We start from the raw sequence: 25,430 nt of genomic DNA on the forward strand, positions 1-25,430 counted from the left end.
ATTTTAAAATTTTAATATTCAAATGCGAATATCTCCTAAACTATAAGAGATAATTTACTGCTACGACGACATTTTTTATAGTGCTCGATGAGGAGATTCTATATACGAAATTTTTTTTAAATCGGAACTCAAATGAAGAAATAGGATCGTTTTAAAAATTTAACATAGCCGAGGTGTCCTAATTTGAGGACCCCCCGCCGGGCCCCTGGTTGGCCTATAAGGTCCAAATTCAAAACCTAAACTCGACAACACCTCCTCTTTGTGCATACCAAATTTCATTAAAATCGGATTAACCGTTTAGAAGTTACCGAATTATTTCCCTCTTTTTTTTTTCCTATACCACTGTGCAGTAGCTAATATTGTACCCCCTATTAAAATACTTCTAACCGAATTAAAATATAACAAGTAAGAGTGTTATATTCGGCTATGCCGAATCTTATATACCCACCATCAAACCTCGTTTGACTCAAACGAAACTTACTTTTGTCAAATTTCATCTATATACTCGTATATTTAGGCCAATTATAAGCGTTAAAGTAATTTTCTGAAGGGGATCTTATATAGGGGGTAGGGTCAATTATGGGTCGATCCTCATAAAATTTGGTAGACAGAATTTGGTTCGTATTAAATTTACTTGTGTCGAATTTCATAGCTACACTCGTATTTTTAAACCATTAATGAGCGTTGCAGTCATTTTCTGAAGGAGACCTTATATAGGGGGGGTAGGGTCAATCATGGACCGATCCTCGTAACATTTTTTAGATAGATTTTGACTCGTATGAAACTTACTTATGTCAAATTTCATCTATATACTAGTATTTTTAAGCCAGTAATTAGCGTTAAAGTCATTTTCTGAAGGGGACCTTATATGGGGGGTAGGGTCAATTATGGACCGATCCTCATAAAATTTTGCACAGTGATTTTGGATCATAAGAAACTTACTTATGTCGAATTTCATCCCTATATTCGTATTTTTAAACAAGTTATGGCTGTTAAAGCTGCTTTTCGAGGGGCCACTTGTATGGGGGCTATCCGAAAACGTGGACCGATATTGCCCATTTTCAATACCAAACAAACCTTACCTATAAGAAATATTTATGTGAAATTTCAACCCTCTAGCTCTTTCCATTCGGACTCTATCGTGCTTTCAACAGACAGACAGACAGACAGACGGACGGACGGACGGACAGACGGACAGACATGGCTAGATCGTCTTAGAATTTAATGAGGACCCAGAATATATATACTTTTGTGGGTCTATGATCAATATTTCGATGTGTTACAAACGGAATGACAAAATCAATATACCCCCCATCTTTTTTGATGGTGGGTATAAAAAAGGGATCTGGTAAGTTATATATGTCTTATTTCATCACGTGGTTCCATTAAAAATGTCGATTATTTGCAGAAAATGTAAAAAATGGATCTGACCGTTTAAACTTTGGTGGTAAATGTATTGGACATGAGAGAATCCTATTTTTATTGCTTCCTAAAGTATAACTGGTAATTTCAATAAATATTCAATATTAATTATAAGATTATTTTGGTTTATTTCGTTGAAGGATTAATGCGTTCCATAATATAACTCTTACAATTTGATGGATTAATCATAAAATTGATGAAGAACTACAAAAATATTTTAGAGTCCAACGTTTTACAATTTTTGGAAGTATACCAGTCAGCAGTTGGAATATTAATACAGATTCCCTGAAAATTATCTTATTATAAGGTAATAATTCTAAATTTTTGATACATATGTACATTAGACCGACTCACTCTGTATGGAAAGCAAAAACGTGTTTTTGTTACCCCTCCCAAAATTTACCTTGCTTTGTTTTATGATGATTCCCAAAATATTTTAAGTGACCGCTGGACCAAATTTAAAAAAGTTATTTTGGAATTATTTTTTTAAAATTTTTGTTTGTTTTGAAACAAAATATCCAATACGGGTATCGTTTAAAAGGTATTTTAAAATCGCGTCCAATGATGTATTAATCATAAATAACCGTTTGCTTATAATTGTCATATTCCAAAATATTTAAAATTGTTAGGTTTTTACTAAGAAAAATGAAATATATGCACAATTTTGCAAATTTTGCGCACCACTAGACTTGGCTTCAAAAAACCTTTCAAATGATACCACATACTGTATATATTGTTTAAGAAATGCTGTATAATTTAAAACAAAATAACTAAAAAGGGACTTTTTTGTAACCGGTTCAGCTCACGAACGGCCATCGACAGACTAGAAATATTTTGGGAATCATTATAAAACATAACAAAGATTTTTTGAAGCTGGATAAAATATTGAATTTAACATGAAGAATCGTGTTCCCATACGATATTTTCTTTAAAACTGTCCAGCTCACGAATGGACAACACTTAAGCGAAAATATTTTCGGTCTAATGTACATATATTACTTTTTTTAGATTAGTTGTTAAATCAATTATATTTTCTACTATTTTAATTTCAATTAATTCAATAAAAATTATAAAATTTCATTTTATTTAGATTTATTTTTATAGATTTTATTTTGGTGAGTATACAAATAGAAAAAGAGAAAACTCATCTTCTAGAAGACGAGAATACTCATCTTCTAGAAGAAGAGAATATTCATCTTCAAGAAGAAGAGAATACTCTTCTTCTGGAAGAAGAGAAAACTCATCTTCTAGAAGAAGAGAAAACTCAACTTCTGGAAGATAAGATAGGAACACTTCTAGAGGATACTAGGTAGTCACTTCAAGAAGTGACTTCCTAGTCACATCTAGAAGAGTCTTTGGCAATACCTTACTTCCAAGAGTCATCTAGAAGTTTCTTCTGCGGGTCTTCCAGAAGTATCTTCCAAGTTACTCTTAGACGTTCCCCAGCTCGGCATCAGTTCTTCCCGACTGGTGACAAGAATTCTTATACTTCCGCAACATCGCTGGCGAGCTTTTAGCACGTTTGGAAGTTTCACACGGGTAACTTCCGCAATAGAAAATGTTTGTAGGGAATGATGAGGTTGTTTATGAATTTAACTAACATACATAATATGTACATACTTATAGATACATTCGTATTACATGCACAAAGACATAATTTAAATTCAATTTATTTTGTTGTTATATCGGCTCTTGGGGACAATATTGAAATTAAGTCTGTAACACATACATATATGAGTAAAAATGTTAACCTTTTTCTTTTTTTATTTCATTCAATAGAAATTACAATAATAATAAATTATTTGTTTATTACAAATACGAGTTGTATTAACTATTATTTGTATAATACTTTTTCAATTTCCCTCAAAACATGTCATAAATTATGAACTTTCAGTAGGTAAGACAGATAATTCATATAAAACAACATGTTACAAGTTTATTATGTTTCATTTCAAGTTACTTAATCAGGGAAAGATTTATTAGAATTGAATAGTAACTCTTTCAAAATAATTTAAATAGCATTATTATGGATTTATAATTAGCATAATCACATGGTTAATGTTAGGTTTGATTGATAGAAGCATGCACATGAATAACATCAAAACCGATCAAATACACCTGGACATAGGACCTATTATGCGCTCCTTTTCATGGCGGTCTCTCTCTTAAACTTGACAGCAAGTATAAAATATAACTTTCTGTTTTGTGCGAATGTCAGAGAAAAATCCCGCCTCGATGAAGGGGACATTGATACCCACTAGCATGTTACCTTGATAAAAGACCTCATCTAGGTGTTATAGCAATCCCCGGGAAAAGAGGAGCTACCAGTACCTCTAGTCTGCCAGGACTATAAACTGGTGATGATCAAATGTATCCTCGTATCCTTTCCTTGGAGTGATTTGACACGTAGTCGAACCAGAGAACTACATACATAGTTTGGTACCATGGGAAAAGGTTGCCCGTAGACAGAGACTTGTTCCGGTTATTGGGGGGTCCCCTCGGTTTGTTGTCGAGGTAACAGATGCCCCACAGAAAATGTTTGTTAGTAAAACGAACACCCCACATAACTTTTAAAGAAGGTATTATCGTCCAATGTTCAGAAACTCAGTTTCCTAGAAGAAATTCCCAAAAATTTTCCAATCTATGTTCGTGAGAGTTGTTATATCCGAAATAATATCACTGTCAAGATATGTGGATCTACATATTTTGATAAATGTATGACAAAGAAAGTTCTCAACCTCTCTAGTCTGCCAGGACTATAAACTGGTAATAATCCTTGGAATGGAACCACATAATTTGGTACCATGGCAACAGGTTGCCCGTAGGCAGAGACTTGTTCCGTTTATTGGAGAGGTCCCCTCAGGGTGTTGTCGAGGTAACAGATGTCCCACAGAAAATGTTTGTTAGTAAAACGAACACCCCAGATAATTTTTAAAGAAGTATTATCGTCCAATGTTCAGAAACTCAGTTTCCTAGAAGAAATTCCCAAAAATTTTCCAATCTGTGTTCGTGAGAGATGTTATATCCGAAATAATATCACTGCCAAAATATGTGGATCTATTTTGACAAAAGCATGACAAAGAAAGTTCTCCACCGTAATCTCCACATGAGTTATCCTGTGCGTTCGCTCGGAATACGTTCCATCATACTAATCTTAGACTTGCTTATTTTGAGGAGGCTTCTAGCCCTGATCTCGTTAGGGTCACCAAATAGGATCTTTGTGGTGATCCACCTTTTCATTATTGCAAGTTGCCTTATGGTCACCTAGAGCTCCCTTTTCCCTTAAAAGCAAGTACATCCACTCCTTCGTTGTCGAATACTCCCGAGTGGAATAGTACGCATATGATGTAAAGCTTACTTACCCCTTTAGGAAAATATTAGGTTAAATCTTTCTTATAATACAATACGGTCTTAGATTTAAACTTATTACCTGATATCGCCCCAATTGCCTTCCGGCTGTGGGTAAAATATGTTAAGCCCGGTGGCTTTATTAGTCGGATTTCTGCCTGGAGTGTTGTGATTAGATATTCTGTTTTGGGTCTTCAATGTAAAACCACAGTGTCGTTTTGGCCCCATTTTACAGACATTATTCCGTTCCAAATATTCCGTTCAACAGTTTAGGTGTATAACTTCATCTGTTGACCCTTTTTAAAACTTCACTGAAACACTGAACACTGAAACTCCTTTAATATATATTTGATGTTTGGTCATATTAAATACCGAAAGTTGTATCAAAATCGGATGACCCTACAGAAAAATGGAACAAACTTTCCTGGTTTTTATAAAATTTCGTTAAAAAAAATCGGTATAAAGTCCACACGTAATAGGTACCTACATACATATTTTGAAATAAAAAATTGGAGGCATAAAAGTTATAAATCTTGTTTATTAAATTGTGTAAGAATCAATTCGTATCTATAAGAACAAAAATCAAATCAATTAAACCATTTAAGTTTAATAATGAACAGCAAAAAATATAAATCAAAACAAAAGTGGCAGTGACCTGATAGTCTACAAACAATAATAAAAAACAACAACAACATTAAGAATAAACAGCCCGAGGCATACGAGTATATAATCCGTTTTTATTTCTTTACTCAGAGTAACTCATTTAATAATCTACAAACGAACGTACATACATACATGTATGAACATGAATATCCATGTGGAAATGTATCTGTAACCAAGTGTTAATTTGTATCTACAAGTGTGTGAGAGAGTGAGTACTTGTCTGTATGTTGATAAAAAAGTGTGGAAGCACCCTCGGACAAATAAAATACAAAAACAAATAATAACAAACAAAAAAGTACAAGCTCAATGCAAAAACACTAAACAAAAACACTTTAATTTTAATATTCAAATGAAATACACATTTACATACAAACAAGTACTCAATGTATCTATGTATGTGTGTTTGCAGTTAAGTAAATGCTAAATAATCATTAAGTAAGAGATACAAAAGAGAAATATTCTTGTTGTTTGCCAACAAACAGAACTAAACAAAAATTAAAAGAAAATTCAAGTTAGAAACCTAATTCAGCTGTCAAAAATCCCCAACTCTGTCTTAGAACGTATTAATAAGAAAATCATACATATGTATGTATGCATGTGTTTTCAATGTAACACCCGTATCTGTAAAGTTCGTTGAAATTTGTTGCAATATGTTATTCCCTTCGAACGTTCCTTTCTAGATCTCTTGTTATATGGAAAAACTCACTGACAAAATTTCCCATTTCAGAAATGCTCAGAGCATAGCATTCAAATAGATCTCTGGCCAAAAACAAAAATGTATTTGCTCTGTAGCAATAACAACGAGTTTGTCTTTTACACAAGTGGATTTTATGACATGAACATTGTTTTTTTTTTGCGTTTTTGCCTCTTCTTTATTTCTTTCTTTGTTTAGTTTTAATAGCAAAACAAACAGAAAAAAACTGCAAAAACAAAATAAGACATCGTCTGTCTACTACATACGAACATGCACGTGTTATTTCTCAACTTGAAACGAGGGACGTGGACCCAACCCAACCACCATTTTGTGCGCCGCTGCAATATCCGTCCATTGCCAACGAACGACTGATTTTATGAAATTTTTATTTTATATAGAGGTAACGGACAAAAGAATACTTGAAAAAAAAACCCACATACACACACACAGATACTAAAGTATCTGCAAAATACACTTTTGTGTACTTACAGATACAAAAAGAAAGAGGTTAATGTTGTCATAAACAGAGAGCGAAAAATATAAATAACTCTCGGGAGAGAGAGTGTGCACAAAATGAAAAAGTATTTGCTTCCAAAAGAGTTGGTTCTCTCTAAAAATCATACTAATTAAAAAGCAAAAGAGCGTTTTATTATGACATTGTGTACAAATGTTTAGAAGAGTCAGACATTTAATTTTAATTCGATGAGAATTGCCCAAGAAACCCAAGCGAAAATAAAGTATCTCAATATTTTTCTTGCTTACTTTACGATAAACAATTTATATGTTTGTATGTACATTTTACACATATGTACATATTTACATATAAACATACGTACATCTATAAGTGTAAATTAAGTGAAAACAAGTTTGAAACTTAATTAGGCATAAAGATATTCGTATAGACCGACAGACAGACAGACAGATGAAATACTATTTAGTATGTTATACTTCTGCATATGTTTGTTTGTAAACAAAAACACACATTCACTTCACTTATTTAATAAATATTGTATCTCATAGTTAGTTAGTATCTATTATATTAAATCTACATACTACACACTCCTTATATTACAATTTTTTTTTGTAGCAACAGTTAAAGGAAATAATTATATACATATTTATTATTAACAATTTATTAAGTACATGTTGTTGGTTTTGGTTATTGTTGTTGTTGATTTGGTTAAAACAAACTAACACTTAGATATTAATTGTATTTAAATTACATTTAATCGTAATTAACTAATAAAAAGAAAATCATAATTGACATTGATTTATCATTTTGTGAGGAAAGGTGCGAGCCTTGTTGTTGTTGTTATTATTGTACACGCCATTTAAATGGTAATAACCTGATTATTGTCTGTCTATCTGTTCAATCTAACTGTTCGCACTTTTAACATGCATGCATCTTTTTTTTACGTTTGGATATGAATTGGATGATAATACATTAATATTACATGCATATATGTATATTTTTTAAGAAGTGGGTATACGTTTTTTTAAATCATGTAATAATACCGAACTCTAAAAAATTGATATAATTTAAGTAATAAGTCGAACCACAACCAGACAAGCTACCAGGCAGAATTCCGAGCAATAACGGAATGTGTAGATTGAATTCGAATAAATATGGCGCCTACCGGGCTCAACATATTTACCGACAGAAGGCAATTAGGGCGATATCAGGTGATAAAGCTAAATCTAAGACCTTATTGGTTTGTAAGAAAGCTTCAACTGAATACTCTCCCAGAGCTAAGGTTTACATCATATAAGCAACAGGCTACTACGGGTCGACAACGAATGTATAACCTGACGAACGCGAAACCATGGGCGTGAGAATACGATAAGGCCTCTTGGAATAAAGAAATGGTGGGTAGAACCACAAAAATCCAATGGGGTGACCCTAATGATAGTAAGACTAGAAATCTCCACAAAATGAACAAGTCTAAGGTTAGTATAATGGTACGTATTCTGAGTGGACACACAGGATTACGGGCACAGTGGATTCAGACGAATGTAAAGCATGTTGAGAGGACAATGAAACTCGAGAGCACTTTCTTCGCCACTGTCAGGCATTCGTCGGAGTTAGATCCAAATGTCTTGGGAGTGATATTATTCCGGATATAACATTCCTCACGTATACTGATTGGAAAATTCTTAGGAGTTACGTTCAGGGAACTGAACATTGAAAGATAATACATGCAGTTAACACAAACATTTTTCTTCCATTAAAAGGAGCGCACAACAGGCCCGATTGTGGCCTAGATGTATTTCAACGGATTTCCACCTCCTAACAATCTAACCCTTTGCAACTACTGGTTAACTATTAGATGACTCACGACTGGCCCTTTTATGAGCCTTACTTTTTTTGAACAGGGTTCCGCCGTACAAGCATTTTGCTTGATTACTTGAGCTATCTAATCACTACTGACCCGTTGCATAACTTGCAAGATGCAAAAATATAATTTCCGTTTACAGCTACGTCTATGGTTGATTCGCAACAGCAGCTAGACACGTTATAAGTGGACCAAAATATGAATATGAACATATCCCGCGATTTTCGGTTTTAACTACAGCTTACCCTGAATGACATCTCCAATAACCAGGACAAGACAAAGTCCGATACTGTGCCCTACCGGTTCCCTTGGTGCCATATTAAATGGATCTCTGCTTCGACCCAGGTCAAATCATTCCAAGGAAATGCCGATAATACAATTGACACCACCAGTTTGTAAAAAGTACCGGCAGACTATAAGTACTGATAACACCAACATGGGGGGAAGTTCTTCAAGGTAACATGCCCCGGAAGGGGGACAAATTAGGTAATGTTAACCCACATCCCCTAAAATCTTCTCACAAATTATCACCTACTTGCCTTATGAAATATACCCAATTTCTGTAAATCACCTCCTTTGACCGGTACGGGGCATACTTAGCTTTAAACGTTCCGTCATTAGCTATTTGATCTTGTTCTATTAGGTTATGAATCGAGTTTAACTCATATAGCGATAACTGCTATTTTTCGGTTTTTACCGATTATGTCATTAATTATGTAAGATTTGTAGAGCTATTAAGGTGGAAAAAGCACTTTCGGTTAAATCCAGCTCCTTGATCCCCGATACTTGAGTGATAAAATAACAGGATTGAAATCATTCAAATTCGTATGTATTAAATTCCTTTTTGATATTTGTTCTCTTATCCATATTTATGTTGACAAAGTATTAAGCTAGAGGCCCAGCAAAAACTCAGCTTACCAGCTGTGCCAGCAAACAATATTGGAGCTAAATAATTGATATTAACTAGGGTTTGAAGCTCCCCTTTGTTAGAAAGAATCACTAGCTTACATACAAGCATAAAGTACTTTACTTAATACTAGTAAGTACTTTACTCTGTAATGTGGTAGGTAATAAGCTCTAAATACGAAGTAGTGTATAGGTTACATAGAATCCTAAATTACGTTCTTTAATACCAGTAATTACTACCTCCGGCGTTAAGCCTCTTGCTCTATCCCGATCTCGGCTGTGACAGAGGAATTCCTGATTTTCGCTACTTCTGCTATAAGCGATGGGCGACCTCCAAGTATGACATTCATGCGGTAATCTGTAAGCCTAGTATTTATGGCGTATCTTTGAATGTCGTTTAAAGATGTTGTATAAAAATGACGATCTAAGGGATCTACTTGTTTTCACAAAGGTCCTTCCTGACATGCCTCGAGGAAATATCCAACTGTGTAATGTTAAAGTTGGGCGTGCTGCTGTTTGAAACGACTCGGTTATAAATTAGTTGGATCAACTGAATAGGCAATCAGTAAAACAAAGTTCAATGGTGTTTTGTTTAGTTTTTAATAATTTGTTTTCCTAAAATATTTTAGAAAAGGTTTCCCGATGAGCTTCCTTAACCAAGAGACGAAATGGGCATAGAACCATTGTATTATCCAAGAATACATTTTAACTAAAATTTAAAGGCTTCAGAGTTTTGACACTTTGAAAACCAATTAACACTAACATAACTTTATGATCTCATTAAAAAAAAAAAATTTCATAACAAAATTTAATAATTTTCAAACGTCAGTTGCTTTGTACGGACAAAGTATAATGTTGCATAACGCCGCAGTACAAAACATTGACAATGCATACTGTTTCAAAACGTTATCGACAAGTATAATAAACGCAGCGAAATGGCAATCACCGCATCAGTTTTAAAGTTGATGCTTGTTGAAATTATTTGCTAAAACTACACAAACAGCTGACTTACTAAGAACAATACTTTGCATCTTCTATATTTTAGAACGTGAAAATAAACAAAGCATCGTTGCAATGTATTAAAACTTTACATGTGTACAAGATTTAAATACCGCAGTAAAATTGTGTTTAATCTGTGTATTGGTACGTTTTGGAAGTCATCCTAAGTTTAAAAGCAAGAATTTTGTTTAATTCAATACCTGTGGCGCCATCTTTGGACGACTCAAGAAACAATATATTATCGTACAACAACAACAATAACAAATGGAAATAACCCACAAAACAATCATTTCATATGTTTGAGTATTATTACACTCTTTTCATGACGTACCCAACAGTTCGGGCTGACTGTTATTCCCATTATCTTTTATAATTTTTTAACATGTCCATGTTATACACGGAAATCTGTAGACCTTACACAGATAATTGACTGTGCAATAGTTTACTGGTAATGTGTTAAATAACTACTTCTTTAGGCTATATACTTCATCAGTCTATTAATTGGGGATAAGTAGTAATAAGATATGTATTTGGGAAAATACTTTCTGAAAAGCATTGACTCCTTACAAAACTGCAGGGAGAGGTGTGCATATCTCAATGTGTATGGGGTTTTTAGTATTTTTCCTCTATGTCTAACTCTATGATTATAATTGTAAGAGAAAAATATGGTAATATGTTTACATTTAACAATTAAATAATTAAACAAACCCTATTTATTATTTCTATTTGCCGAAAGTGTAGGATGAATAAATGTCAAATTAATAACAAATTTCTACAACACACTAAAAACACAAAAATGTATCTGTATACAACAAAGAAAAAACACTTGGTATCTAAAAAGAAACAAATGATTTCATTAAACCACATAAAAATCAAAATCTTCATGAGGTTCAATATTGGGTTGTGCCAAATATGTAATCAAAATGTATTAAGAGTTTCAATTTTGAATTCGACCAAACAGACCAAATAGTTTTCACTTGTCTATTACAATTAAATTTTGCATAAACTACTGAGACTTAAATAAAGAAATATAATAAAAAACTAATAAAAATAAATTGTATTAATAATAGCAAGAAGAGAAACAAAAAGTCAAGTCAAAGGAGAAGGAAAAAACGAAAATATTGCCAGATAGATTTCATTTTAATTATTTCAAAATTCAATAAAATTGTAGCTTTTTTTTGACGGAATATTACATAAGTAATAGAATGAATAGCATTCTTAAGCCTATTTTTGAAAAATTCATTATTTCAGAACAAAGTCCCTGGAATATATATATAATTCACATTGTAAAATGAATCAGAAATTATTAAACTAATTGAGTAAAAATGTGTCAAAATTTTGATTTTATTGTGGCATCACTATTTTCATGAGGTAATGAACTGGGCATGAGCGTTAAATTATAATTTTTCTCAATTTTATTTATAAATTCTTCAGAAAATTCTCTTAAAAATATGCAAGGTTGAAAAAAAGAGAGAATTTGTATCTATAAGATGTCAAAATAAAAACATTGTATGTGTTTATGTGTATGAGTGTTCGCTGAAAACAGCTGATTTATATTTCATGTTTTTTTATCTGTTTTTTATATTATGTGTGTCTCTCTCCCTCTCTCACAACATTCTCTCACTCTCAAAAACTGTTAAAAATATCTATGGAATTGTAAATAATTTTTATAAATTTTGTTATTATGTGTTTAATCCAACCTCTATTTTAAATTCTCTTATTCTTCTTGGTTTCATTTGCTTTAATCTTTATATTGTTTTTTAGTTTTTCTTTAGTTGTTCATAATTTTTACAATTCATGCTTAATCATAACAATTAAATCGTAATATTTTTACAGTTCGTATCTTAGAGATACTTTTCCCAAGTCTATAAAAATGTTGTACTTAATAAAAGCAAAAACAAATAGAATCTTGTATTTATCTATAATTGTTGTTAATAACAACATTTTTAAAAATTTCTCTTTTTCTTGCAATTCCCAAATTTTTGAAAAATTCTATTTTATTAGCGTTGAAAGAAAACTGTAGATGTATCTAGATACTTCAGTATCAGTATCTATCTTACACCTTTATTTCAAACGTTTTGGAACATTCATCTTTAATTCCATTATTTTATTTAAATCTGGTTTGTTTTCCTATTAATTATGGAAAACCTTATAAATAATGTTCATTCGGGACTTGTATGTAATCAATAAAGTGTTAATTAATGTTAATTTTTAAATACACAGAAATTAACTAAATATTTTAAATGAAAATTTAAGATGTAGCATTCAGGTTTGAAAAAAATTTCGCGAGCAATCATGAGTGGCCCATTAGCTCAGTTGGTTAGAGCGTCGTGCTAATAACGCGAAGGTCGCGGGTTCGATCCCCTCATGGGCCAAATTTCGTTTTTTCCTGGAGTTTTCTGATTATTGCAATTTATTTTTAAATCTAGTAAAAAATAGTAATAACACTAACAATACTTGCATAAAGAAAATTTTATAAATGACCTAACAGGTTTCCAATGTTTTGGTTACAAATTAAATGAATTATAATTATTATCGAGAATAGTTCTAGAGTCCTATAAATAACTCGTGTAAATGTATAATGATTTGAGGTTTTTACTATATATAATTTGTTTCGGTTTCAAATTAAATCGTTTAAATCTTGAAATTGTCCACAAGAACGACATTGAAGAAGATAGAACATTTGGACGTAGATGAACATATGCATTAAGCATATAACTTTTTATTCCAAAATATGCTTTCCGCTTTTACACACTGCAATTTTGTTATGATTGCTTATAACTAGGGTTCTATAGTTGAAACGAAAAGTCGACTTTTCGACTTTTTGCATTTAGTTAAAAGTCGACTTTTCGACCTTTCGACTTTTTCCATTTTATGAAAAGTAGATTTTTCGACTTTTCGACCTTTTTCATTTATTTAAAAGTCGACTTTTAGACTTTTCGACTTTTAGTATTTTATAAATGGTCGACTTTTCGACTTTTTCCGACTTTTCGACTTTTTCCGACTTTTTTCGACTTTTCGACTTTTTTCGACTTTTTCCGACTTTTTGATTTTTTACGACTTTTTGACTATTTTCGATTTATTTCGACTATTTTCGACTATTTTTTTACTTTTTTCGAGTTTTTCCGACTATTTTAGAGTTTTTGACCTCTTTTCCACTTTTTTAAAATTTTCGACTCTTTTCGACTTTTTTCGACTTTTTCCGACTTTTCGACTTTTTCCGACTTTTCGACTTTTTTCGACTTTCTTCGACTTTTTTCGACTTATCGACTTTTTTCGACTTTTCAACTTTTTTCGACTTTTATTTACAAAGTCGACCTTTCGACTTTTTTTATAGACGATAGTCGAGTTATCGACTTTTTTGGAACAAAATAGTCGACTTCGACTTTTCGACTTTTTTCGACAAAAAGTCGATTGTTCGATTATTCGAAAGTCGATTTATAGAACCCTACTTATAACCAACTGGCCCATTAGCTCAGTTGGTTAGAGCGTCGTGCTAATAACGCGAAGGTCGCGGGTTCGATCCCCTCATGGGCCACAACTACTTTTTATAACTGGAACTTCATTAAAATTGAACAGTTTGTTTAATATGTGGTACATATTTTTTTACCCTCTCATTTTAAAAAACGAAACATTCGTTGAAGTTAAAAATTTGTATGAAGAATACTGGGAAACTTTTTAAAATATTAGTTTTATAAAATGAGACCCTGTTAAAGAACAAAAATTACAAAAAATGTTTAAATCATTATTTAAACGTATTATCGATTTGTTATATTTTTTACGCCGCCTTAAATAAGTTAAAAATTTTGTCACTGACCACGCCTACTTTTAATAAAAATGTTTATCACTCAGCCAGAGTTAACAAAAACAACAGGCCCATTAGCTCAGTTGGTTAGAGCGTCGTGCTAATAACGCGAAGGTCGCGGGTTCGATCCCCTCATGGGCCAAATTATATTTTTTCCCATACCATAGAGAGATATTAGAACAATTCCCTGCATGTAATTTATTATAATTTCTTGATACATATGGTACTTCAGGTAGAAATCCGTTACTACACAGATGGCTCTAAATTTGGGGACAATGTGGACCTGGAGTTCTATATTGAAGCTCAAGAAACTGAAATATACTACCGTTTACCTAATCACAATACTAGTTTCCAGCCAGAAGTCCGAGCAATAACGGAATTGGTAAATTGGATTGAACAAATATGGCGTCAACAGGGGTTATCATATTTACCGGCAGCCGAAAGGGCGAATGTATTAGCCTTAAAGGGAAGGGAGCTCGAGGTAGTTAACTTGACGAACGCAAAACTATTCGACGCAATGAAGGCTGAATTAAAAATATGGCTGAGAGAATCCTATAAGGCCTCTTGGAATAATGAAACGTTGGGTAGAACCACAAAATTGGTTGGACATGTGGATTCAGATGAATGTAGAGCATGTGGAGAGGACAGTACAACTCTGCCCCATGAAGTTAGATCCAAATATCATGGGAGTGATATTATATCCGGATATAACATTCTTCACGAACACTGATTAGAAAATTCTTAGGATTTAAGTCCAGGAAACTGAGTTTCTGAACATTGAAAGATAATACGTACATTCAGTGAACACTATATTATTCTTCCAGGTCCGATAGTTGCCTAGGTGTATTTCTTCGGATTTCATGTAGTATACGCCCTCCTATCAACTTAACCTAACCTATGGTACTTGAAGCCTCTGAATAGAGTCTTTTACTACTTTGATAAATGTTTAATTCTAATTTATATGATCAAAAATTTGGCTAAATAGGTTTCCAAAGCGATTCATAATTATGAAACCATTGTAAACAAATTTTAAACTTTTATTTCATGCAATTATGGAATGATTGTAAAAAAACTTTGATGAGATGTCAAATTTGTTTTAATATCATTATGTATTCAGTGAATTTCGGAAGGGATTCTTATAAGAGTGCTATGCATAATTTCATATTTCGTATAATTTTGTCTTGATATCGATATTTGATAAGGATAAGGAAATTTATATAAGAGCTTATATTATCTATTTGGCGGTGATACGCGAGCTCTACCCTCAAAATAATTGAATAATATTTTACGCTATTAGATCCGAAAGATCTTTTCGACTCACCCTATTGTATAAAACCAAATAATTGTAAAAATATTGTAATATTTGAGAAGACAATTGCCTATGAAAACTTATTTTAAACAGAATTATTTTAATATTTATATATGTACAATGTACATACATATGTAAAAGTGTATTTAAATATTTACTTATTTAATTCTATACATAACAAATTACTATACACATTTGAAAAGTTGTGTGTATCTGAATCATGTGTCCAGGTATTTTTAGATAAGAATTTTTTAATCTAAAACTATTAAACACAGGCAAGCAGACAGATAGTAAGTAGTTGTCCACTATCACTTATTCTTCTAGTATTTACATATTTGTTCTTTTATTTATGAATTTTATTCTAAGCAAAAATTCTTTATGTGCCCGGCTAGCTCAGTCGGTAGAGCATGAGACTCTTAATCTCAGGGTCGTGGGTTCGAGCCCCACGTTGGGCGAAAATGTTTTTTGTTATAGATGACTCAACATTTTATATAATTTTCAAAACAAATGACCTATTAATATGTATGTTTTCCGATAATTCACCTTATAAAATGCAGATTGAAAAATTATAAATAATGAACACGGGGGTTCGGTAACGGGCCCATTAGCTCAGTTGGTTAGAGCGTCGTGCTAATAACGCGAAGGTCGCGGGTTCGATCCCCTCATGGGCCAGATAGACTTTTTAGTATTTATAAAAAATATTAACACAGATACATATTTACCATATAGAATTAGAACAAATTACCTACAGATTAAGTGCCGATACATTTCCCGGGAATTTTTCTTTTTGCAACTTTCTCGATAAAATTCCATCTATAGAACCAGAAACCCCGATCCTTCTTAGTAAGGAATAAACTTATCCTGAAAGTTTTATTTTCATATTTAAAAAAACATTTTGGCCCATGAGGGGATCGAACCCGCGACCTTCGCGTTATTAGCACGACGCTCTAACCAACTGAGCTAATGGGCCCACGACGCTGATCGCCAGATATTCGTATTTCTACTGATATATTGAAAATTTATTAAAATTACAAATATGAAGTAAAAAGAGGGTGCGCCCAACGTGGGGCTCGAACCCACGACCCTGAGATTAAGAGTCTCATGCTCTACCGACTGAGCTAGCCGGGCATGTTAAAAATTGGTTCTCTCTTAGTAAAAAATATGTATTATGTGAACAAAATTTCTACACAATTTCAGAGTATTAAGTCCATAATTATTAAGCCCTGATCACAAATATTGATGTAGAACCAATTTAAAATTTTTCTTATTTTTTTATGATCTTGGTTGGTATAAAAAGTCATTTAGATGAAATATTATTCTGTTGATATAACAACCGGAGTCGATTTGTTCAAATTGAATTGGGAGTTCTCATAGAAATTATGTATTGTATTGTTCATTAATTCTAACTAATCAAAGTAGTATTTTTCCGACAATATAATATGTATTTAAATAAATACATATATTGTCGGAAGATAGATCTTAATTGGAAATATTTTTGATTTATCGGATCTGTTATCAAAAAACTTTGGCCCATGAGGGGATCGAACCCGCGACCTTCGCGTTATTAGCACGACGCTCTAACCAACTGAGCTAATGGGCCATGTCTGCACAGTTTTACAAAACACTGTCAAAAAATACACATGTCCCAAATCGAAAATTATCCTTCAAATACATAGAAACAATGATCAACTGAAATCTTTTAAGAACAGTAATATCATATTAGAATCTTGTAAGAAGAATGTCGTTAAAAAATATGTCATTCAAATATTTTACACTCGATCATTCTTTACTACATATATATTTTGTTAACAGCCCGGCTAGCTCAGTCGGTAGAGCATGAGACTCTTAATCTCAGGGTCGTGGGTTCGAGCCCCACGTTGGGCGAATAAATACATTTTTTGGACATCACAGCTTAAAACTTTGACAGTTGTGCATTTTGCAACTGAAATATGTATTTCTGTTATCTAATTTATAAGTTGTTACGGTTTAGAAGATTGAAAATATTCTGTTCTGAAATTTAGAAAAAATTATTCTGGTATTCTTTTGCATTTGGATAAGCAAGAAAATGGAACTGTAACAATAATACAAATTATTATAGTGTAAATCCACTTTTATTGATGTTTAAATAATTTAGTTTTTATGTATAATTCTCTCTTTTGAAATCGGTCAATGTGGCCCATTAGCTCAGTTGGTTAGAGCGTCGTGCTAATAACGCGAAGGTCGCGGGTTCGATCCCCTCATGGGCCAATCAGATTTTTAGTTTAAGGAGGAAGTATTTATGGGTTTATTCTAATTATAATTCCCAGATCAAATCGGAGTTATGAAAAAATAAAGGCCGGACTCGCAGATCCTGTGATTTCGGCTTGATTTCCTAAAAATTTAAAGGTCGGTCAACGTAGGTCGGAAAGAAATTATAAATTAATGTTCGTTCACACCTATCAAATATTTGACGAAAATGACGTGACCCTAAAAAATTGTAATTTAAATTTCTTTTAAGTGTAGTTTTATTTACACAAACATTATGTACTCTTTAAGTTTGTTTTAATTATTCAATTAGGATTATGATTCTGTCGGTTCTCTATCCCGATATTGGATCACGCCAGATTGTAATGATCCAATATCGGGGACACATACACATAACACCAAGTATGGTATTTTTCTTTAGTGGAAATGTCGGTATGGTCATGGAAACCTTTTTTATATACATATGCCATGGATGACTAAAATATATATATATTTTGAATATTGAATTTATTAATACCGGTATTATTTTGATATACATACATATGTATATTCAGTTATTTGAAGTCCGATTTTATTTCTTATCCTTAGGGAATTTATTGTACACATCAGTTTTTAAAAATTTCTCTTAGAAAGAAAACTGGGTTTTATATGCCCGGCTAGCTCAGTCGGTAGAGCATGAGACTCTTAATCTCAGGGTCGTGGGTTCGAGCCCCACGTTGGGCGCGTAATACTATTTTAATCAAATATTTTGAATGTTTAATTACATACTACATATTTACAGAAGGCTTTATATAAGAACATTATGAGAAGTATTTTCAATATGTGGCCCATTAGCTCAGTTGGTTAGAGCGTCGTGCTAATAACGCGAAGGTCGCGGGTTCGATCCCCTCATGGGCCAATTAGATTTTTAGTTTGAGAAGAACGTTTTTATGGGTTTATTCTCAAGTCCCCCTTCTTGCTTCCCAGATCAGATTGGAGTTATGAAAAAACAAAGGTCGGGACTTGCAAATCGGAGATCTCGGTCCCGTAAAAGGTGTACGTTCACACCTGTCAAATATTTGACGAAAACGACCTGACCCCTAAAAAATTGTCATTTAAATTTCCTTTATGTGTATATGAAGTTATCTCTTTAGAACGTCTTTATAATTTGTTTCACCGTTATTAACAATTACAAAAATCATGTAATATCAAATATAACATTACAAAAAGTGGTTAGTGTCTTTTCTTCAAATATTTGATAGGTGTGAACCAAAAAGTAGCAGAAGTAATATTTCATAAAATATATTGGTATATAAATTCGAAATGTTTGAACAGTTTCAGATCTGTCAGATATTCCGATTAAAATGGAATAATATTATTGTTTAACATACATATGTATGTCATTTTTATATCACAAGAGCACTAACTGTTTACATAAGGATAGGATCATTTCATTTTATACTAATTTTATGGAGAATAATTTGATGCCTGATTTTTGGGTTCCTGATAACTTAAGAATTAATCTCTGTATCTATTCATAAAAGATTGATAAAATTAATAATTAGAGGAATTATTTTATGGAAAAACTAAATAATAAATCATATACAAGCCATTGATAACATTATGAAAACGCGGGTTAGTGAAAAGATCGGACAAGTCCTTATAAATGTAAGCTATCCCATGTGCCCGGCTAGCTCAGTCGGTAGAGCATGAGACTCTTAATCTCAGGGTCGTGGGTTCGAGCCCCACGTTGGGCGTGTTCTAATATTTTTTTCTATTTACTACTTTTTTCTAATGAAATAAATAAGTATGTATGTAAACAAGCAGCTGATATGTGGCCCATTAGCTCAGTTGGTTAGAGCGTCGTGCTAATAACGCGAAGGTCGCGGGTTCGATCCCCTCATGGGCCAATTTTTAGTTTGATGAAATTATGTTATATCCTCAAAATATTCTCCTGAACCAGACAAAAGGATTAAATTTAAATCATTGATTGGTGATAATAAGGGTCCGGGTCCACTTGTCTATAATAGTATAGAAAAAACTACTAATATAATTAAAAAGGTTTAACCGTTTAAATTGCATAGCGGATAGTTTTCGGTATAAATATCGGTGCTGAAGTCTCCGTTTACCAAAATTAGGCCCTATCACTGCGTAGTATATATATAGTGTTCTAATAATCAAAACCTTTTTCTGGGATCATTTTGGTGCAAAAACCTTTAGCGTCAAATCGATTCTTTCACAAACAAATTTACATGAATTTTTCATAGTATAATCTACACGTTCGCGTACTAAATTTGAAAGAGTTATAAACCGCAGCCTCTAACTTGATTTTTATCCGTGTAAATGTCGTGGGTCAAACAATGATACTTCTTTATATAAAAAATATCCGATTTTATATTAAGAAATTTAAAATGATGTTTACAGAAAATATTGAAAAGTTTAAAGCATTTGCTTGGAAACTTTTTAACGCTCGGGAAAAAGTGATATATTTTTAACGTACTTTTTATGTAGAATGGATAATATATGTACTATAAGGATCAACCAAAATTTATATAAATGGCGAAGTGACTATATGCCCGGCTAGCTCAGTCGGTAGAGCATGAGACTCTTAATCTCAGGGTCGTGGGTTCGAGCCCCACGTTGGGCGCGTACAATCTTTTTTTTTAATAAATACTGAATTGCTGAAATGTTATAGATTTTATTGAAATAAATAATTGAGAACATTCATTATAAGTACAAGGCCCATTAGCTCAGTTGGTTAGAGCGTCGTGCTAATAACGCGAAGGTCGCGGGTTCGATCCCCTCATGGGCCAATTTTTGTTTCTGAAAGTATTAATAACTTAATATAATAATATTCTTAACATTTCGGAAAAGTTAAAAAAGTCTCTATAAAAGGGAGGTGGTAATAATATTCCTAGAATTAGGAAACTGTTTATATTTGGGTTTTGATTTCCATTTCCAAAAAAATATAGAAAAAAAGGGTTCGTTGAAAATATCACATTCCATCCCAATAGCACTTATTGGTTCTAATTTTCTATGTATTAATAGTGAGAATATTGTATTAATAACGCAAAACTTAATTCCTTATTCTAAATTTTTCTATCACTTTTTCTAAGTTGTCATCATATGTATGTTTGAAAGCCGTTTTTTGAATCTGAATTTTTAGATTTCTTTGTCAATTTATCGACGTTTATATCTTCGTCTATATTTTCTGAAATTCTTTTTAACAAACTAATTTCTTCCGCATTTTTAATCTGAATTTTGGGATTAAAATTTAGAAATTTTAAGTCAGTTATAACTCGGAATATATATGCCCGGCTAGCTCAGTCGGTAGAGCATGAGACTCTTAATCTCAGGGTCGTGGGTTCGAGCCCCACGTTGGGCGAGTAAATATTTTGTTGTTAAACATTTTATTTTTATAAAATGTTGTGCTTCAGTTTCATTTGTGGGGGGAACGGGCCCATTAGCTCAGTTGGTTAGAGCGTCGTGCTAATAACGCGAAGGTCGCGGGTTCGATCCCCTCATGGGCCAACTTGATCCTTTTTATTAGATTCTAAAATATGCATAAGTATATGGCAGGATTTTATGTTAATGTGAGAGACAAATTTAAATTCTCTAATGAATATGAGGTTGATGTTATTTATTTTATTTATTACACGAAAAAGTTACTGCGCCCAACGTGGGGCTCGAACCCACGACCCTGAGATTAAGAGTCTCATGCTCTACCGACTGAGCTAGCCGGGCATATACCGTTCCTGAAAAATTTTGTTTTTACAATAACAAATTCTCATTTTCCTATTTGCTAATTTAATTTATTTTATTTATTAAAATCTATTAATAAATTATGTATTATAATTTTACGATGAAAAAATTTCCATTACATTAGATATGAACTATGTGAGAGAATGTTCCAATTATGTATGTTACTACTTAGCAGACTGTAGAACACAACTCGATTGTGCCTAATGAAACTTTAACTTTTTGTAAGAGAAACAAAACCAGTATATTAAAGAAATCTTAACTCATGTTCTGAACTAATAATTTATTTTTACATTAATGTAAACATAATAATTTAGCAAACTTGAGAAATACCGGATTTAAAGTAATTTTGACTTCAAACTATTCTGTCTATTGATTGGAAAATATCTTTGTTCTAAATTTTATAACATATATACATATCTTATTTTTTTTTAATGTAAATTGGTGAACATTTCTTTCCACACGTGGCCCATTAGCTCAGTTGGGTTCGATCCCCTCATGGGCCAATTGCGTTTTTTTTTTTCAAAGAAATATCGCTCTATTAAAATTCATACATATACTTTAAGGTCCTTTAAAGATCCTTTCATATTTGTATTTCTTTGATCTCTCGGAATAAAATAATAAAAATGAACGTTGGCCCATGAGGGGATCGAACCCGCGACCTTCGCGTTATTAGCACGACGCTCTAACCAACTGAGCTAATGGGCCACATGTTAATACGTATTTCTTATACTTTTGTCTTATTAAATGTTCTAAAAGGAATTTCTATAATTATTCAAAAATCTTAAAGCGACAAAATAGTATGACCTTTAAACTTCCTTGAATATTACAATTAATGTGTTCTCATATCTCGGTAGCCTTTTCTTAAATTTGTTGAGCGGAATCCTTAGAATGTAAACTAATCGTACAAAATACAAATTGGCCCATGAGGGGATCGAACCCGCGACCTTCGCGTTATTAGCCCGACGCTCTAACCAACTGAGCTAATGGGCCCACAAGTACATATGAAAACTTATGAAATTTTCCATTTTTTTATAATTCTCATTCAGTCAACAAATAATAAATTTTGGTGACATTCACATTTATTGATAACCCTTAAGTTAGATAATTCACTTCTATTTGGGATTTAATTTTACTTCGAATGAAATAAATTAATTTAATTGATTTATTTAAGGAAAAACGATAGATTCTGAAAAGCTATAACTTTTGGAGCCTTATAATATACTCAGATCATAGTATACATACTATATTTGAAGACCTTTTATAATATGTACTATAGTCTAAATGTAGTGAAAATGTAAAAAATTTGGCCCATGAGGGGATCGAACCCGCGACCTTCGCGTTATTAGCACGACGCTCTAACCAACTGAGCTAATGGGCCAACTAAGCTAATTGGTATTATTGATCACAATGCGATAATAATTGTTTTCAAATTCCAACTCCTTCATCTGCAAATCTGCGGCTGAAGCCATGAATTAGCTTTATACATATCCAAAAATGCAGTTCACAAAAACCGCAAATATCATAAGTTCCAAAAGTTGTCATTTACAAATTATAAATAGATCATTAATTTTGGGAGAGTTTTATTAAATTCGGTGGTGATGATGAAAAAAACCCTTTGATAGGTGGGAAATTACTAACCCACTAAACATTTTGTAAAGGCATAGAGATACTATAACATTTAGCTAAATTATTAGCTCAAAAGCATGTACAGACGGACATAGCATAATCGACTCAGAAAATGATTCCGATGGTGGGAGTAGGACCAATATTTTTGGGTGTTACATACATCAGTATAAACGCATAAATGTATGATATCACAATTTCAAAAATAACGCATGAATAGAATTTTTCGAAAATTTATTATAGGATTTTTTCCGAAATGTCTTCTTATTTTGGTTAAAAATTTACATTATATTACAAACATTACACATTGTATTCGTAACGTTATCAGAGGTTTATTAATGTTTTACTAAACAACCGTTTCATATTTTTAATGTAACTGAAAACGGTGATGCTATAACGGTTACGGTAGGACTAATTCGGTAACGGTATATACGGTTATCCTTAAAATAATCTCCATTATATTAATACATATTACTGATGTAAACTAAATTAACTTTAACTTTAAATAGTTTTGAATAGATGGCCGGCTAATGATGCTTTTATATTCAAGATCTTGCACAAGCAGAGTGGCGCAGTGGAAGCGTGCTGGGCCCATAACCCAGAGGTCCGAGGATCGAAACCTTGCTCTGCTAACGAAATTTGGGTGTATGTTTTTTAAACAAAATTTATATTTAGTTAAAATGAAAATCTAAATTTAAAATATTTATATAACTTATTTCTCATTAGCAATTGGATTTTTGATTGCACTTTTCCAATTTTACTGAAATTTTCAGGTAAAAAATACTTTCTACCTATTTAAAAAAAATCACAATCCTGGTGATTCATTTTCTTATGAAATCTTTGCATACATTTACGAAAAAATACAAATTTCGTTTAACTGTTATACTTCGTTGTGGTGAAATTATAAAACTGACATCATCGTGTACTACCTAAAGTAGTAAAGTGTGTGTTTGTAGAACAGATTTATTTACTATAAATTATTAAAAAGTCTTATTATAGCTTTTGCAACGGGTTAGCATGTGGCCCATTAGCTCAGTTGGTTAGAGCGTCGTGCTAATAACGCGAAGGTCGCGGGTTCGATCCCCTCATGGGCCAACTGATTTTTTTTTCATTTTAATGTTTTATTTACTTATTCAAACAATTTAACAATTACGTAATATTTCGTAGGTGATGATGATATACATGGATCATTGATAAAGAAAGAAATTTTAGAAAAGGCTAATAAAGTTTACATTATGGCTTAGTTACATTTTTCTAAAGTAAATCTAGTCATAATAAGTTCTAGTTACGTTTTTCTAAATTAAATCTAGCCATAAGGGACCTGAGAACTATTAAGTATATGTATTTTTAGTTAAAAGTGAAAATCGACAACCTTGTAAAACAACACCCTTCTTTGTGTAGCTACTTTTATATAAAATAATTGTACGAAATTGGACATATGGCCCATTAGCTCAGTTGGTTAGAGCGTCGTGCTAATAACGCGAAGGTCGCGGGTTCGATCCCCTCATGGGCCAAATTAAAAAATTTTATATTTTCATTTTAATATTTTCAAACAATTAATAACTAATTCTATCAATCAAATAAAAGTTGTCATAGTTTTAATTAAACATTTAAGAAATTTCAATTAAAAAATTTCATTGATTAAATTATGAGTTTTAGAAATTATAAACATTTATTGTAAGGATATTAACCAAGCAATCAATGTAAGCAGAGTGGCGCAGTGGAAGCGTGCTGGGCCCATAACCCAGAGGTCCGAGGATCGAAACCTTGCTCTGCTAGTCGGTTGAATATAACTTTTTTAATTCAGATTTTTTAAGTCATATTTACAATTAATGCATAAAGTAGTTTAGCACATACTTTGAAGAAAGCAGAGTGGCGCAGTGGAAGCGTGCTGGGCCCATAACCCAGAGGTCCGAGGATCGAAACCTTGCTCTGCTATGAGTGGTGAAATCAAAATATTTCTTTTTAGTTCGGGGATTTTAATCCTGACTTATATAAATGGCAGAGGAGCATTCCACCGAATTTTAGGCTTTGTAACAAAATTTGGTAAATATTCGTAGTTCGGCAAAATTGTTACCAAAGGCCAGTTCAGTTTCGTTCAGAAAAAATTCGCATTTGAAGAGTCATTAACGATTTTAAACAGCTGTTGTTTCAGTAAGCAGAGTGGCGCAGTGGAAGCGTGCTGGGCCCATAACCCAGAGGTCCGAGGATCGAAACCTTGCTCTGCTAGTGGTAAAGTTATGTTTTGTAACTTAAAATTTTATATAAAGAAGGATGAACATGAAAATAGGACTATTTAAATGGAATTATACGTCTATAACTTAAGATAACTAACGGTCTAGA

At 32.5% G+C, this 25,430-nt stretch overlaps 28 non-coding genes across 28 annotated transcripts; 21 read left to right on the forward strand and 7 right to left on the reverse strand.

The window, feature by feature from the left end:
• The first annotated feature begins 12,666 nt into the window (after positions 1–12,666).
• Trnai-aau lies at positions 12,667–12,740 on the forward strand. Its single transcript has one exon. It is a non-coding gene; the product is annotated as a tRNA-Ile (tRNA).
• Positions 12,741–13,829: 1,089 nt separating this feature from the next.
• Trnai-aau lies at positions 13,830–13,903 on the forward strand. Its single transcript has one exon. It is a non-coding gene; the product is annotated as a tRNA-Ile (tRNA).
• Positions 13,904–14,238: 335 nt separating this feature from the next.
• Trnai-aau lies at positions 14,239–14,312 on the forward strand. Its single transcript has one exon. It is a non-coding gene; the product is annotated as a tRNA-Ile (tRNA).
• Positions 14,313–15,861: 1,549 nt separating this feature from the next.
• Trnak-cuu lies at positions 15,862–15,934 on the forward strand. Its single transcript has one exon. It is a non-coding gene; the product is annotated as a tRNA-Lys (tRNA).
• A 143-nt stretch (positions 15,935–16,077) lies between these two features.
• On the forward strand, positions 16,078–16,151 carry Trnai-aau. Its single transcript has one exon. It is a non-coding gene; the product is annotated as a tRNA-Ile (tRNA).
• Positions 16,152–16,375: 224 nt separating this feature from the next.
• Trnai-aau lies at positions 16,376–16,449 on the reverse strand. Its single transcript has one exon. It is a non-coding gene; the product is annotated as a tRNA-Ile (tRNA).
• An 85-nt stretch (positions 16,450–16,534) lies between these two features.
• Positions 16,535–16,607, reverse strand: Trnak-cuu. Its single transcript has one exon. It is a non-coding gene; the product is annotated as a tRNA-Lys (tRNA).
• A 398-nt stretch (positions 16,608–17,005) lies between these two features.
• On the reverse strand, positions 17,006–17,079 carry Trnai-aau. The gene has a single exon. It is a non-coding gene; the product is annotated as a tRNA-Ile (tRNA).
• Positions 17,080–17,290: 211 nt separating this feature from the next.
• Trnak-cuu lies at positions 17,291–17,363 on the forward strand. The gene has a single exon. It is a non-coding gene; the product is annotated as a tRNA-Lys (tRNA).
• A 289-nt stretch (positions 17,364–17,652) lies between these two features.
• Trnai-aau lies at positions 17,653–17,726 on the forward strand. The gene has a single exon. It is a non-coding gene; the product is annotated as a tRNA-Ile (tRNA).
• A 647-nt stretch (positions 17,727–18,373) lies between these two features.
• Positions 18,374–18,446, forward strand: Trnak-cuu. The gene has a single exon. It is a non-coding gene; the product is annotated as a tRNA-Lys (tRNA).
• A 101-nt stretch (positions 18,447–18,547) lies between these two features.
• Positions 18,548–18,621, forward strand: Trnai-aau. The gene has a single exon. It is a non-coding gene; the product is annotated as a tRNA-Ile (tRNA).
• A 765-nt stretch (positions 18,622–19,386) lies between these two features.
• Positions 19,387–19,459, forward strand: Trnak-cuu. Its single transcript has one exon. It is a non-coding gene; the product is annotated as a tRNA-Lys (tRNA).
• Positions 19,460–19,538: 79 nt separating this feature from the next.
• Positions 19,539–19,612, forward strand: Trnai-aau. Its single transcript has one exon. It is a non-coding gene; the product is annotated as a tRNA-Ile (tRNA).
• A 664-nt stretch (positions 19,613–20,276) lies between these two features.
• On the forward strand, positions 20,277–20,349 carry Trnak-cuu. The gene has a single exon. It is a non-coding gene; the product is annotated as a tRNA-Lys (tRNA).
• A 92-nt stretch (positions 20,350–20,441) lies between these two features.
• On the forward strand, positions 20,442–20,515 carry Trnai-aau. The gene has a single exon. It is a non-coding gene; the product is annotated as a tRNA-Ile (tRNA).
• Positions 20,516–21,014: 499 nt separating this feature from the next.
• Trnak-cuu lies at positions 21,015–21,087 on the forward strand. Its single transcript has one exon. It is a non-coding gene; the product is annotated as a tRNA-Lys (tRNA).
• A 72-nt stretch (positions 21,088–21,159) lies between these two features.
• Trnai-aau lies at positions 21,160–21,233 on the forward strand. The gene has a single exon. It is a non-coding gene; the product is annotated as a tRNA-Ile (tRNA).
• A 140-nt stretch (positions 21,234–21,373) lies between these two features.
• Trnak-cuu lies at positions 21,374–21,446 on the reverse strand. The gene has a single exon. It is a non-coding gene; the product is annotated as a tRNA-Lys (tRNA).
• Positions 21,447–22,095: 649 nt separating this feature from the next.
• Positions 22,096–22,169, reverse strand: Trnai-aau. The gene has a single exon. It is a non-coding gene; the product is annotated as a tRNA-Ile (tRNA).
• Positions 22,170–22,380: 211 nt separating this feature from the next.
• Trnai-aau lies at positions 22,381–22,454 on the reverse strand. The gene has a single exon. It is a non-coding gene; the product is annotated as a tRNA-Ile (tRNA).
• A 314-nt stretch (positions 22,455–22,768) lies between these two features.
• Positions 22,769–22,842, reverse strand: Trnai-aau. Its single transcript has one exon. It is a non-coding gene; the product is annotated as a tRNA-Ile (tRNA).
• An 805-nt stretch (positions 22,843–23,647) lies between these two features.
• On the forward strand, positions 23,648–23,719 carry Trnam-cau. The gene has a single exon. It is a non-coding gene; the product is annotated as a tRNA-Met (tRNA).
• Positions 23,720–24,108: 389 nt separating this feature from the next.
• On the forward strand, positions 24,109–24,182 carry Trnai-aau. The gene has a single exon. It is a non-coding gene; the product is annotated as a tRNA-Ile (tRNA).
• Positions 24,183–24,527: 345 nt separating this feature from the next.
• Trnai-aau lies at positions 24,528–24,601 on the forward strand. Its single transcript has one exon. It is a non-coding gene; the product is annotated as a tRNA-Ile (tRNA).
• Positions 24,602–24,793: 192 nt separating this feature from the next.
• Positions 24,794–24,865, forward strand: Trnam-cau. The gene has a single exon. It is a non-coding gene; the product is annotated as a tRNA-Met (tRNA).
• Positions 24,866–24,953: 88 nt separating this feature from the next.
• Positions 24,954–25,025, forward strand: Trnam-cau. The gene has a single exon. It is a non-coding gene; the product is annotated as a tRNA-Met (tRNA).
• Positions 25,026–25,244: 219 nt separating this feature from the next.
• Positions 25,245–25,316, forward strand: Trnam-cau. The gene has a single exon. It is a non-coding gene; the product is annotated as a tRNA-Met (tRNA).
• The last annotated feature ends 114 nt before the right edge of the window (positions 25,317–25,430 follow it).

The sequence above is a fragment of the Lucilia sericata genome, unplaced genomic scaffold (assembly GCF_015586225.1).
Source record: "Lucilia sericata isolate MDLA Ls3-8-SP2 unplaced genomic scaffold, ASM1558622v1 Contig000003F_arrow, whole genome shotgun sequence".
NCBI classification, from domain to species: Eukaryota; Metazoa; Arthropoda; class Insecta; order Diptera; family Calliphoridae; genus Lucilia; species Lucilia sericata.